Consider the following 13183-nt stretch of genomic DNA (forward strand, 5'->3'; position numbering starts at 1 on the left):
GTCCCAAGTTCTTCTACCTCGCAGTGAAACAGCTATAGAGGACATCCTGTCCCTGCCTGCTTTTGTTCACATTTGAGCCTTGCCGATGTCAATCATTTTCAGCCTCAGTGTGGTAATGGTAGAGCTGCTGCCCATTACCATAATATCTCTCTTCGTCAGGCTCCTACCCCTAAAGACCTGTCCGGCATGGGAAGCCCTCTCCGGCATACCTCTTGGGATCACTAGAGCACGCAAGCCCCACCACGGCAAGATGGAGATATTGAGGAGGGCATTGTTTATTATAATGTTATAATAATGAAAAAAGTTACGGTAAAAACCTCAATGCTATGCAGGTACATATCTGTTGTTTGCAGCACTCAACTTATAAAATTAATTTAAGTGTGAGTCTGTGACAGGAAATAGCACAATCTTTCATCAATAAACACATGTTTTATCTTTAAAGCTTTTTCTTGGTTATGTATAGTTCTTTCTTTGCGGGAGAGCAGTGTTCGTAGTTTTGAGGCTAGGGAAACTTCATGGGCAAATTTCGTAAAAAAGGGAAAAAGGGAGTTTTTTCGATGAAATGTGAAAACCCAGGAAAATTCTCGCGGTGCCTGTTGACAATTAATGTAAACGCTTAATTTTTTTCTTTGTTCTCCAGAAATAAACCAATACGATAGCATAGTTTGTGTGTATATGTGTTCAAAGTAGCATTATTTGCACCTATTGTTAGCTGTGTGTATTTATTTGTATTTTTTTTTGGGGGGGGAGAATAGAAGCAAAAAGCAATGAATAAAAATGTAATTAGCACTTCCTTTAATATAAGTAAATAAAGGGTCTTTCCTAGTAAGATAGTGAAATCGGCCCTTGATCCAAATTGGGTTGCTATTGACCCAAAAGGATACCCTTGACCTAAAACTACCCCAAAAAAAATTTTGACCCCCTCCCCTTACCGAATTATCGTATCATACATGCTCAAAATTGAATATTTTAAAATTTTGGTAGGGGTGGTCTAAAAATTTTGAAAGTTCCACAGATTGTAGATACTATCTAGATGCAAATGGGCATTTTTTTTTTCAAAACTATCGATGCGTATTTTCGTTATTTTTTTGCGTGTTGAAAATTTCAAAAAAAAAATGTAGAAAAAAATTGGGGGGGGGGACACATTCCTGACTTTTTGGTTTAAAAACTTGTTATATCCTTAGGTACAACATATAGTTCTTTCGGGACCCTGGCAACATTGTCAAAAATAAATAAAACTGAAAACAAACGTGTTTTTCGCACAGGTTCTCCACCATTTTAGAGCCCTCAAGGTGAGGGGCTTTTCAAACAATTCTTTGCCAAAGTTCACAATTTTCCTTTTTCTTCCCTCCCTTATGCTTCTCTCATTCTTTGGATGCTTCGATTGTGTCCATTTCGGAATAGAAACACGAAATATATTTCCGTTACAGTGCTTCAACTTCAACCGATTCTTGCAAACACATACCTCAGGTCAGTTCCTCGTATCATCAGTGCTTGCTTCAGTGGCCGCATACAGTGGCGCTCTCTCCGGCAGCGCTCTCTACCGCGAGCTGTGTGTAACTTTTTTTTGTGCAAGAGTCGGTTGAAGTGGAAGCACTGTTGCGGAGATATATTTGGTGTTTCTGTTTCAAAGTGGACACAATCGAAGCAGCCAAAAAAACGACAGAAGCGGAAGGGACACAAGAGAAAGGTAAAATTGTGAACTTTGGCAAAGGATTGTTTGAAGGGGTCCCTAAAATGGTGGAGAAACTGTGCGAAAGGCACATTTGTTTTCAGTTTCATTTCTTTTTGACAATGTTGCCATCACTTTCAGGCTCCGAAAAAATATATGTTGTACCTAAGGGTATAACAAATTTTTAAACCAGAAAATCAGGAATGTGTCCCCCCAAAAAAAAATTTCTAAATTTTTTTGAAATTTTCAACACGCAATAAAATAAAGAAAATACGCATCGATAGTTTTGAAAAAAATGCACATATGCATCTAGATAGTATCTACAATCTGTGAAACTTTCAAACTTTTTGGACCACCCCCACCAAAATTAAAAAATATTCCATTTTGAGCATATATTTATGATACGATAATTCGGTAAGGGGAGTGGGAGGGGGTCAAATGTTTTTTTGAGGTAGTTTTAGGTCAAGGGTAACCTTTTTGGCCAATAGCGACCCAATTTGGATCAAGGGTCAATTTCAGTATCTTACCAGGAAAGACCCTTTATCACATAACTTCTGTCATAGGTATTGGGCACTGAACAAACTAGGGAAAATTTTTATAAGACGAGGTAAGATTTTGCCAGTCAAGGGAAATTTCCTTAAGGAAACGTATGAACACTGAATGGGGAGACCTGAATTCAATTTCCGGTAGGAATCCATGTGATCCGAATTTTATGTTAATCACTAAATAGAGATAATTTCTTTCTATTCCTTTTTCTCTTTGTCATTTTCGGAAACGTTGGTGAAAAAATAGAGCCTTTATGTTTATGTAGTATTCAGCAGGACTATGGCGTATCAGAATATCGGAATTGGAATATTCTATGGCGTATCAGAATATCGGAATCGGAATATTCTATGTAAGTGACTGTTCCTGTTAACAAATATCCTATGTTAAATTGTAGGCCGATACTTACACAGCCTCAGTGGTAGGAAGAATGCTAAACTTCTATCCAACCACCTAATAAAATAGATTGATATATTGTAAGATAATCTTTTATATTTTATTACACAAAAAATCCAAAATTTGGAACAACTAAGGTCAGTGGTCGAAGTAAGACGGTATGCGGTGGTATGCCATACCGCCTCTGGTGTTTTAGTGATGAAGGCATACCGCCTCTGGTTTTATAGTGGTGAAGGTATACCGCCTTTGGTTTTTCAGTGATCAACACATACCGTCACTAGAAAGTAGATGCTAAATACCTTTAATAAATCCATTTTTATACGCAGTAATTGACGGATAGCTTTGCGCGTAAAAAGATTTCATTTCTCATATAGAAGTAATTTCTAAGTTGACAACACCGACATTTTTATCTTCTTTTTCCTTCCTTTTGTTTTTAAAATGAGGCGTCTTCAAAGACGTTCTCCTAGTTTATATTTTGATGTGTTATATTGAGTTGTTTGTTTCTTATGTATGCGTCTGTCTTTTTATTTTAATGCATATAAATGTGTTTTGAGCATGGACGGATCTCCCAGGGGTTTGGAAAACTCCTCAATCGAGTGGGGATTCCGAGAGTTTTCTCGCAGGAAATTATTATTATAAAAACTCGGTTTTAGAGCATTTTCGTGTATAATTCTCTATAATACAACATAAGGGGATTTTTTTAAAAAATATTTTTCTTTCAGAAAGTTGTTGGCAGGGGATCAAAGTCTCGCCATGTCCCTCCCCCTCTTGTAATTACAGAGAAACTCTCCAATGGTTTTCAGTCATTATGTGAATAGAAATGTAATCTTTTAGTTAACATATCCTGACTGTATTTCAATATTTAGATAGCCAGTATGTCAAGTCAAAATCGTAATAAAACATACCGCCTCTACTTTTCTTTACTTTGAACAGTAAGGTAATCCAAAGAATATATTATTTTACAATAGATTATTTTTTAAAAAAATATCTATTTTACTATAAGGGGGCGCGGTGGCTCAGTGGTAGAGCGTTCACCTCCGGTGCTTGGGGTCCCTGGTTCGATCCCAGCTCGTGCCGTGTGGACTTTGTGGTGGACAAACACCGTGCTCGTGGGTTTTCTCGGGGTTCTCCCGTTTCCTCCCACTTTCTTCATTCCACCATTTCACTCATCTCTCATAATCACCGTCTCCTTTAGCCTAACCGGCATAACCGTGGGACGTAAAACTTAAAGATTTCATTTCATTTTTCTATTTTACTATATATCATGTGTCAATATTACGGTTCTGCGTCTTAAATATTCACATTTATAAAACATGAAAAGTTGTTTTCTATTTTTTAACAAAAAATGGAAGGCAAAGTTGTTTTTTAATAAAATGAATTATTATTTTTACCAATTTAACCTGAAAAGTAATTTTCTTGAACCACCTCTGAAGATTGTCGTACAGAAGCGAATAGGAGGATCATTAAAATCTTTTTCGAATTTACAATGGGCATCTCAGGCCCGTAGCCAGCCCAAAAATTTAGGGGGGGGGGTAGAAGTTAGGGGGGCCCGACCCAATCATATTATACTTCATCACCATATTATACTTCATTTGCAAGCCTACCGTGAAATTTCATGGGGGCCAGCCAAAGTTTAGGGGGGACGTTCCCCACTTGCCCCCCGTGGATACGGACCTGGGGCATCTTCTATAGAAATATTTTTAATCAGAAGAAATCAAGTATTGACGAAGACCAAATAGGCCATGAATAACGTTTCCGATCTAGGAACATTGTCCAATCTCGTGAAATGAAAAGAAAGAGGCACGTAATAAACGCTGATACGATGTGACAAGATTACCCTAACCAATGGAAGGGGAATCGTGGCGTTAAAAATGCTTAAATAAATACAATATATATTGATTTACTAGAAATTGTTGTGAGAATAATCCAATATTTAACTTAAGACTATTTCAGACTTTTCCAGAAGGGAAAACAAAATATCATGAAAACGAGAAGCAGTAGGTCAAACTGAGTATATTGATAAAAATAAGTTTGGAAATCTCTTTTGTACAACCCTCTGGAAATATATATATGTGATAATATTTCGTCATACTATTTACATTACAATCCTTTTAACATGCAGATTCTTTGTAAATACATGTCTTAATTTACTTAATTTCTTAAATACCATTGTATATTTCTTCATACTTATAGAACATAATTAACAGAAAAAAGTAAAACAGAAATACTTAAAAATAAAAAGTGGCATGAACATTCAAATGTTATATTTACCGGTACTTCAGCATAGGCTTTGTCAGTCAACAGTTCTTCCCACTTCTAGATTAGAGTTTGCTGGATTTTTGTAGTAAATGCTAGGTCAGTAACACTAACAATATTTGAATACTAGCACAGCAAAGTTCAGTATTTTACATTAAATTTTGCTGGACTAGAAACATATTTTAAACTGAATTTAACACATCAAAATTATTTTTACTATCCTTAAGAAAGGAAATCGTTTACAGGATTCTTTTCTTACTTAAATCTTCGACGGATTTTTTCCATCCAAACAGGAAAAAAACTAAAGTTTCGCCTAAGACTACCGCTGCACATAACCAAACGTTATATGTCATAAAAACCAGCATCAGTAAATAGTTCAAAAACAGCTGGATTACGTTCAGAGATACTTGTAATATATGCATCACACTGAAGATGGTAAACTGTCGTGATCCGCTTTCAATGGCTTTTTCCAACACAAATCTCCTGTAATATTTCACTCCTTCATACACTGCGCCCATTCCAAAAATAATAACTACGTAGTATAATAATTCTTTCCATGTTGATATTTTCCATGTTTCAAACAATACTGTTTCGTGGGATCCAAAATGGAAGAACTGACCATGAACCATATGGATATGGTGATCATTCATACCAGTAAAATTATCATAATCATCCATGGGCATTAGTGAAGAATTTCCAGCATAGTTACTGGATAGTGTACTCATTCCATGATCTTTGTGATGATGATGATGATGATGATGGTCCATATTTTGAACCCGGTTTACTTATTTAGAATACTTAATAAACTGTTTTTGACTGTAGCACCGGAAACAAGGGCGGTCTCATGTATACTATTACCCAAACAAGATTGTTAACTACATTATTTCAATTAAAAAATTGCAAAGATTTACTGTGCACATCCTCACCTTACGTTTGTCCGACTAGCTGTTCAATTGTTTTTCGTTTATAATGTTTTAATGTTTATCAGGGCAGTGTTCTAATTTAGTAAAATACTTACTACCTAATCTATTATTTTAAAAATAATAAAAAAGCAAGAAATTACCTTTCTCCCTTTCGAACTATTCAAGTTTACTACTATAAAGATATTTAAAGTCGCGGATATAAACTCATGTCGACTGCATGAATATATAATTAACAATGTAATTTTTGCCTAATTATTTTACATTTAGAATTTAACAAAAAGGAAATTTATAAACGGACATACATAATATAAAAATGTAAATTAAATGACAAACCAAAGAACATAAAATAAATTAGACATGCAAAACATTAAAAGAAATATCCTCAACCTGTCATAGATAAAAAGTTAACCGAAATATACAAAATGATGTACAAAGAATCAATGCATCACATAATATACGAAATTCCAGGTAACACTGTGCTGTGCAATGTGATATAATTGAACCTTCATATAGCAGTACTTGATGGTAGATGTGGCTAGCGTGGAACGGATTAACTATTTAAGATAAAAAACTTCTTCCATAATAGGAGCAGAGGGGAATGATTTAAAAATACAAGCTGTATTTCCCCGCTGAATTGCTAAACTGTGTCTCTGTATTAAAAATTGTTTGCTCCGTGGATCTCCTGTTTTCGCAACCAACTGTGAACCTATTTGTTTCACTAGATTTTTTGCCTCTTTGCTGAAAACATCCATTCTTTCAACAGCAAAGGGAATGAAAAAATGATCTTCTTTTAAGCATTTATATTTTAAATGTTTTCGTCCGCACGCTGTTTCTGCCGCACTTCCAGCTTCCTTAGATGTTGATACGATATGAGAAGCTGCAAATGTATCAACACAAGTGACATCCCATACTAGACATTGCCCATTTTCCCAGGGGATTAACGTGATGCCATCTGGTTTTTTCCCATCATCCCTTGATAAACCTGATGGTTCTAAAATTGAAGGCACGTCTATGCTGGCCAAAGCACGTTTTAGGATATCATTTAATTCAGCGTGACGGGACACTCTGCCTGCGCTTTTGGGACAGCTCAATGGATGCAAACACTTTTCATTGACTTGCTCCCGACAAATGCATGTAAATTTTTTACACATGTTCATGCCAAGGCGTAGAGCAACACAAAGACGAAAAGAATTGTTATCCATGAAAGTTCCAATATTTCTCGATGGAATTGATTGCAACCATGCGCCAGATTCTTTTTCTTGTAAGGCCTTAAAGCGAGCTATATCAAATACATTATCCAAAAGTAACTCTTGTTCAATAATTGATTTTAAGATTATTTTGTCCCAGCTTTTCTGTACTTCTAATGTGGATGGTATATCTTGTCCAAATAAAAACTTCCATACGTCAATTGCCTCTATCAAGTGATGAATGACCACATCATCAACGGGAATGTTAAGAATGTTGGAAATGAGTGGTCTCACCCCATAACACGAGGAAACAAAAGCTGGAAGGCTGAGGTCGGAGACTGTGCGGATATTCAAACCTCCGAATCGAATTATATTGTATTGAAAGTACAGATTTATAATACTGTGCAATTGAAATTATGATTTTACTGTTAAAATGAGTGGCTGCATATTGAAAAGGATTGTATTAGATATTAATTTTTCTTGTGATGAAATATTTGCGTACACTGTTGTGCAGTTGCATTTTGTGTTTACAATTGTAGGATTACTAGTCTGACACCATTACAAGTGCAATAAGACGGTTAAAACAAGTAAGTGGGTACAAAAGAAGTTATACCAAGCATTTTTTTCTGCCGGTGGAGTATTAGGTATTTGCACAAATACTGTATTTTATGTTTACATATGTAACGATACTATATAGTGTGAAACCATTACAAGCGCTAGAAGGGCTCGTATCACTATGAAATTCATATTTGATGCTTGTAGATACAACATAAAGCTGTAACATAACTTCTTACATCTCCATTCCGTCGGTATATCAAATTTTGGGGTACCCTATATATTTTTTGATATAAGGTCTTAATATAACGAAACTCCTATATTTATGTCAAAATCTTAAATAGAGTAGTTGGGACGCAAAATAGTTTTATTTTGTGTAAACATATATTACCAGTGGTAGCTTAGACAAATTTGCTCTTTCATAATTTTATTTTTGTTTCCATATTTCTTTTATTTTATTAACATGACGGTTATTTTATGATTAAATCTTCATAAAAATGTTCATTTCTTTTATTTTGCAGAATTTTTGTTATAAAAATCATTAAATGTTTATTTTATATCTTTGGAATAAATATCTTGAAAATTAATTCATTCATTTTCCGTATATGATAACTGAACACCTGTATATTTTTCTTCAAAATTTTCCGTTTGACTTGTTCATCTATATTAAATACGAATTTTTGTTAAATATAACGGTTTACTTGTTATGAATTCAGAAGGTATTTCACTATTTTATTTCTTAGAAATCTAGTATAGTCGTAACAGGTGTAGAGAAAGTAAAATGAGTTTTCTGACCCCCCCCCCCCAAAAAATGGCTTAGCAAGATATAGATAATAAGAATATTTTAGATCGAGTTAATCCGCTAATAAGATTTTCAGCGATGTTAAGACATATCTGGGTCATTCTATTTGAAAAGGGGTTATTGAGGGTTTGAAAAACGAAATTTTCACACTGTTCAAAATCATTATTTTCTTTATTTTTGTGGTTGCTATATTGACTTACATTAACACCAATACAGTGGTTCAACACGAGAACCAATATTTTGAAAAATATTGGTAAATTTGAAAAATGTTCTGAACGGAAGTGACAGCTAACTGAACGGAGGTGACAGCTAATGAATGGAGAAACTTTATACCAGCATGGATGTGACATCACATGAACGAAGATGACAAGACCATCTCTTTCCAATTGAAAAGTAAAAATTTGTAAAAGAATTTAGAAAAAAAAGTAGTATTACATAATATAACATTAGTATTACATATGTGCATAAATGATTGCCAATGTCCAGAACTTAATTGTTGAAATTAGCATTCAAATGAAGTACAGTATTTTGTTTAACATATGCCATACTTAATAATTGTTTATTATAAGAACAAGAAATACGATGTGCGCATTAAAAATATAGCTAGTTAAGAGGCCTCATTGTGACGAAATTAAACTTCCGCTAATTTTACAGATTTTGTGTAATATCTTCAAAATGGATAAAATTAATCAAAAAATGGAAACTCATTGTACTAAACAATATTATTTTGCATGAAATACCGTTATCACGACTCATCTATGTACTTTCGTTTTGCAACCATTATTTAACGTGAAAATAAATGTCGTATTTATAAAATGTTCGCAAAGCGAAAGCAGATAGGTGAGTCGTGATAACGGTATCTCATGCAAAATACTCTTGTCTAATATACTGCTTTTCCACTTTTCTATTAATTTTATCTATTTTGAAGATATTACAGATCACATCCCCTCCGTGCACGCAGTAATGAACGGAGGTGACTTTACTTTATACGTACGGAGGTGACAAATTCCGCCATTATGAAACGATTAAGATACACCCCTAAGGTTAGATTCTGTTTACCCTTATTTTCACCATTAATTCTTAAAAAGTAACATTATGATTCAACTAAATTAAATTATCATCTATAAATACCTTCTCATAATTTCGAACGGAGTTGACAGCTTGTGTTGAACCAAATTATAACAAGTAAGATTTCAGACTAATAAAGAGGAACAATCACCACCAACAAACTTACCTCGCTTAACTGGCGCCTTCCTTGGAAAGTTCCATTAACTACCAAGTCCTGAGATTACGACAAAAATGAAGTTGAGAAATATGGCGGACATATATGTTTTTTAAAATGCATTAGCACAGAGGTAACAAAAAACTGGATACAGAAAAGAATGCTACTTTTAATAGCATAAAAGAGCTTTAGCTTATAAATTTATTCCCATCTATTCATTAATATTCACACTGTAGTCGTCGCTTTATCAAGACCGAGAGAAAGGCCTCAACATGGCAGAAAGAACTATATGCACTGATATATGTCCTGCGAAAATTCCGATATTTCTTACTAAACAGAAAATTTAAATTATTTATAGATGCTAAATGCTTGGCTTCACTTAGCACCCAGCCGGACAAAGTCGGAAAATTTAGTCGCTATAAGATATTCTTAGCGGATTTCAATTTTGAGATTCAACACATTAAAAGTCAGCAGAATCCTGCAGACATTTTTACCCGCTTAGAAGACAAGCAAGATATACAACAGGACGAGAATCAAGAAGTTGATAACTTCTCCGACATAGAGGACGCTAAAGTCTTTGCTTCCCACTCATTGGAGCAAACCTTTCAAATTGACCAGCCTATGACGTTACCCAATTTGGCGGATGAACAAAGAAAGGACCCTTCATTTTCAGACATTATCACTGTATTGAAAAATAAAGAGCATAATAAATTATCTACACTCCGTGCGGCGAAATACTTTTCTCTTAAAAATGGACTGTTATATAGAACTCAGAAACACCCTCAAATAGGACTGCTATATTTACTTTGTGTACCGAAATCTTTATTAAGCAATTGGTTTGATACTAGACATAACCCTATGGCACCCCATTTTGGATATACTAAGACCTACCAGTCGGCACTCAGGAAATATTATTTTCCTGATATGAAAGCTTACATAGCCAATAAAATAAGGACATGCAATCTTTGCCAAAGACTCAAGAAGTTACCAGCTAAGCCGGCGGGCCAATTGCTGCATCACCCATTTAAACCCATTGCCAGTGCTAGGCAGTACGGTTCAATTGGAAAAAATACCAGTTGGACAAGGAAAATTCAAACACACTAGTTGCCATTGAAAGTCCACGAGATTTTCTGTCACCAGGGTTGTAGACAACATAACAGCAGAGGAAATTAAACAATTTCTTATATATAACATTATTTTTAAATACGGAGCTTTTTCATACCTGTATCTGTACATAATGCTAAGAGATTGCAAAACTTAGCGAAGTTCTATAACTTTGAATTTAAATTTTCTCCAGGATACGATCACAAAACTCTAGGTGTAGTGGAAACATTTCACAGAGTCATACAGAACGGTCTTAACTTTTTTGTACAGGAAAATCAAAATCATTGGCCAAAACTAATTCCGTACATAACATTTGCAATTAATACATTCGTACAGGCTGGAACTAAATATTCAAGTTTTTTCTTATGCACGGATACGAACCTAGGACCATCTCTGTTATTGCGTTAGCATCGGGACGCCGTCAAGGTTGGACGACGACAAGCCTGGACACTTAATTTTGGTCGCTCCCGACAAGGTTGGACAACGACAAGCTTGGACGACGACAAGCTTGGACAACGACAAGCTTGGACACTTCTCAATTTATCCTCTTGCACCAGTCTCGAACGAATTCCTGAGGTGTCCAAGCTTGTCGTGGTCGATCCCGACAAGCCTGGACACATCTCATTTTGGGTCGTTGACGACAAGGTTGGACGACGACAAGCCTGGACACATTCCTGGGGTGTCCAAGCTTGTCATGGTCGATCCCGACAAACCTGGACACATCTAATTTTGGGTCGCTGACGACAAGGTTGGACGACGACAAGCCTGGACACATTCCAATGGGCCGATTTGGTGCATTCAAAGCACGTAGAAATAAGTTTGTTTAGCGCTGAAAGAGCAGCATTGCGTGAATTTCCACCAGAAAAGTTTCGTTCCGTTTCCAGGCTCGGGAGATGATAGATACCCCGGAAAGTAGCACCGCAGGCTCCATAAAGTTGCTTTCTTCTTTTTTACCAAAAATATTTCAATTCAAATATAAATTTTATGAAAATGAATATATTTGTGCGTGTGTATGAAAAGGTACAAGTTCGCGGGTATTGAGCTATTTGTGTTTTCTTAATGTTTGTTAAAAGTAATAACCATATAGAATGTGGTTTGAATACAATTTCAGCATTAAAAATTACTTTCATAAAGTTAAAAAAAAATTATACACTTTTTATATACAGGGTTTTTATGTACATTTAATTTGACAAATCAAAATATCTTTGGAACGAAGAACAATTTTCAAATTCTGTTTACGCAACATAGTGTAGGGGGCACCGTGAGACGCTATAGAATAGAATCTGTGGATCTAGTCTTCTTCTTCTTCTTCCCGAGTATTATCGATATGCAAAATACTGATTCCCCATTTCATCCACGGTAGTTCGCAGTGGAACAACATAAACAGTCTCGTTAATGTATCCTACCCCACACAAAGTGAGAACAGGTGATAATCCACTATTAGAGATCCTCTGCTAGAAATTCTAGAAAATTTCTATGCAGATTTTTCGAATATCACTTCTGATAAAAACATCACCCTTATTGGAAATATTATACTGATATTTCCAATAAGTATATTACAATTTATACACGGTGTCCAGTGAGGAAATGCAAAGATTTTGGGATGTGATGGGGAGGGGGGATCGGGAAGATCATGCTAAGCAAAAATGCTTATGTAAACATAGCGTCTATTCCCCTTCGTTTCGGTGATAGGGGTGGGGGTAACGTTTTTCGTGGTGCACTTGCCGACATTATAGCCCACCCTGTAGTTGGTCTTACGTTACATGCAGTTTATCCAAGTATTTTCCTATTTTTTAAAGGTTACTAGCCTTAACGCCCGACTTCGTACGGGGAGATCTGGTTTCTTAAAAATATTTTGGAATACTATTACCTATTTCTACTACATTATACTACTACTACTACTACTTCTACCTACTACTACTACTACTACTACCTACTACTACAATTACCTACTACTACTACTACTACAACTACAACTACCTACTACTACTACAACTACCTACAACTACTACTACTGCTACCACTATTACCTACTACTACTAATACTAATACTACCACTACTACTACTGAAACTACTTACTGCTACTAACACTACAACTACCTAGTACTACTACAGCTACATACTACTACTATTATTACTACACCTACTATTACTACTACTACTACTACTACACCTACCTGCAACTACTACTACTACTACTACTACTACACCTACTACTACTACACCTACTATTACTACTACTACTACTACCTACTACTACTACTACTTACTACTCCAACAACAACAACAACAGCAACTACTACTATTACGGCGTTTGGAGTGTTAACATTGATCTAAGTGACCTCAAAACCTATGTACAAGACCTATGTACAGGATGTATTGGTCATTTTCGACAAATTTTACATTTTAGCCTCTCCACCTTCGCTAGGGGTATTCCATTCCAACATTATTAATCACCAGACTATAAGGTATATGTGTGCCAAGTTCCGTTCAAATCGGTTTAGTCGTTCTTAAGATATTTC

This window comes from Thermobia domestica, chromosome 3 (assembly GCF_964235325.1).
Source record: "Thermobia domestica chromosome 3, izTheDome1.hap1.1, whole genome shotgun sequence".
Lineage (NCBI taxonomy): Eukaryota > Metazoa > Arthropoda > Insecta > Zygentoma > Lepismatidae > Thermobia > Thermobia domestica.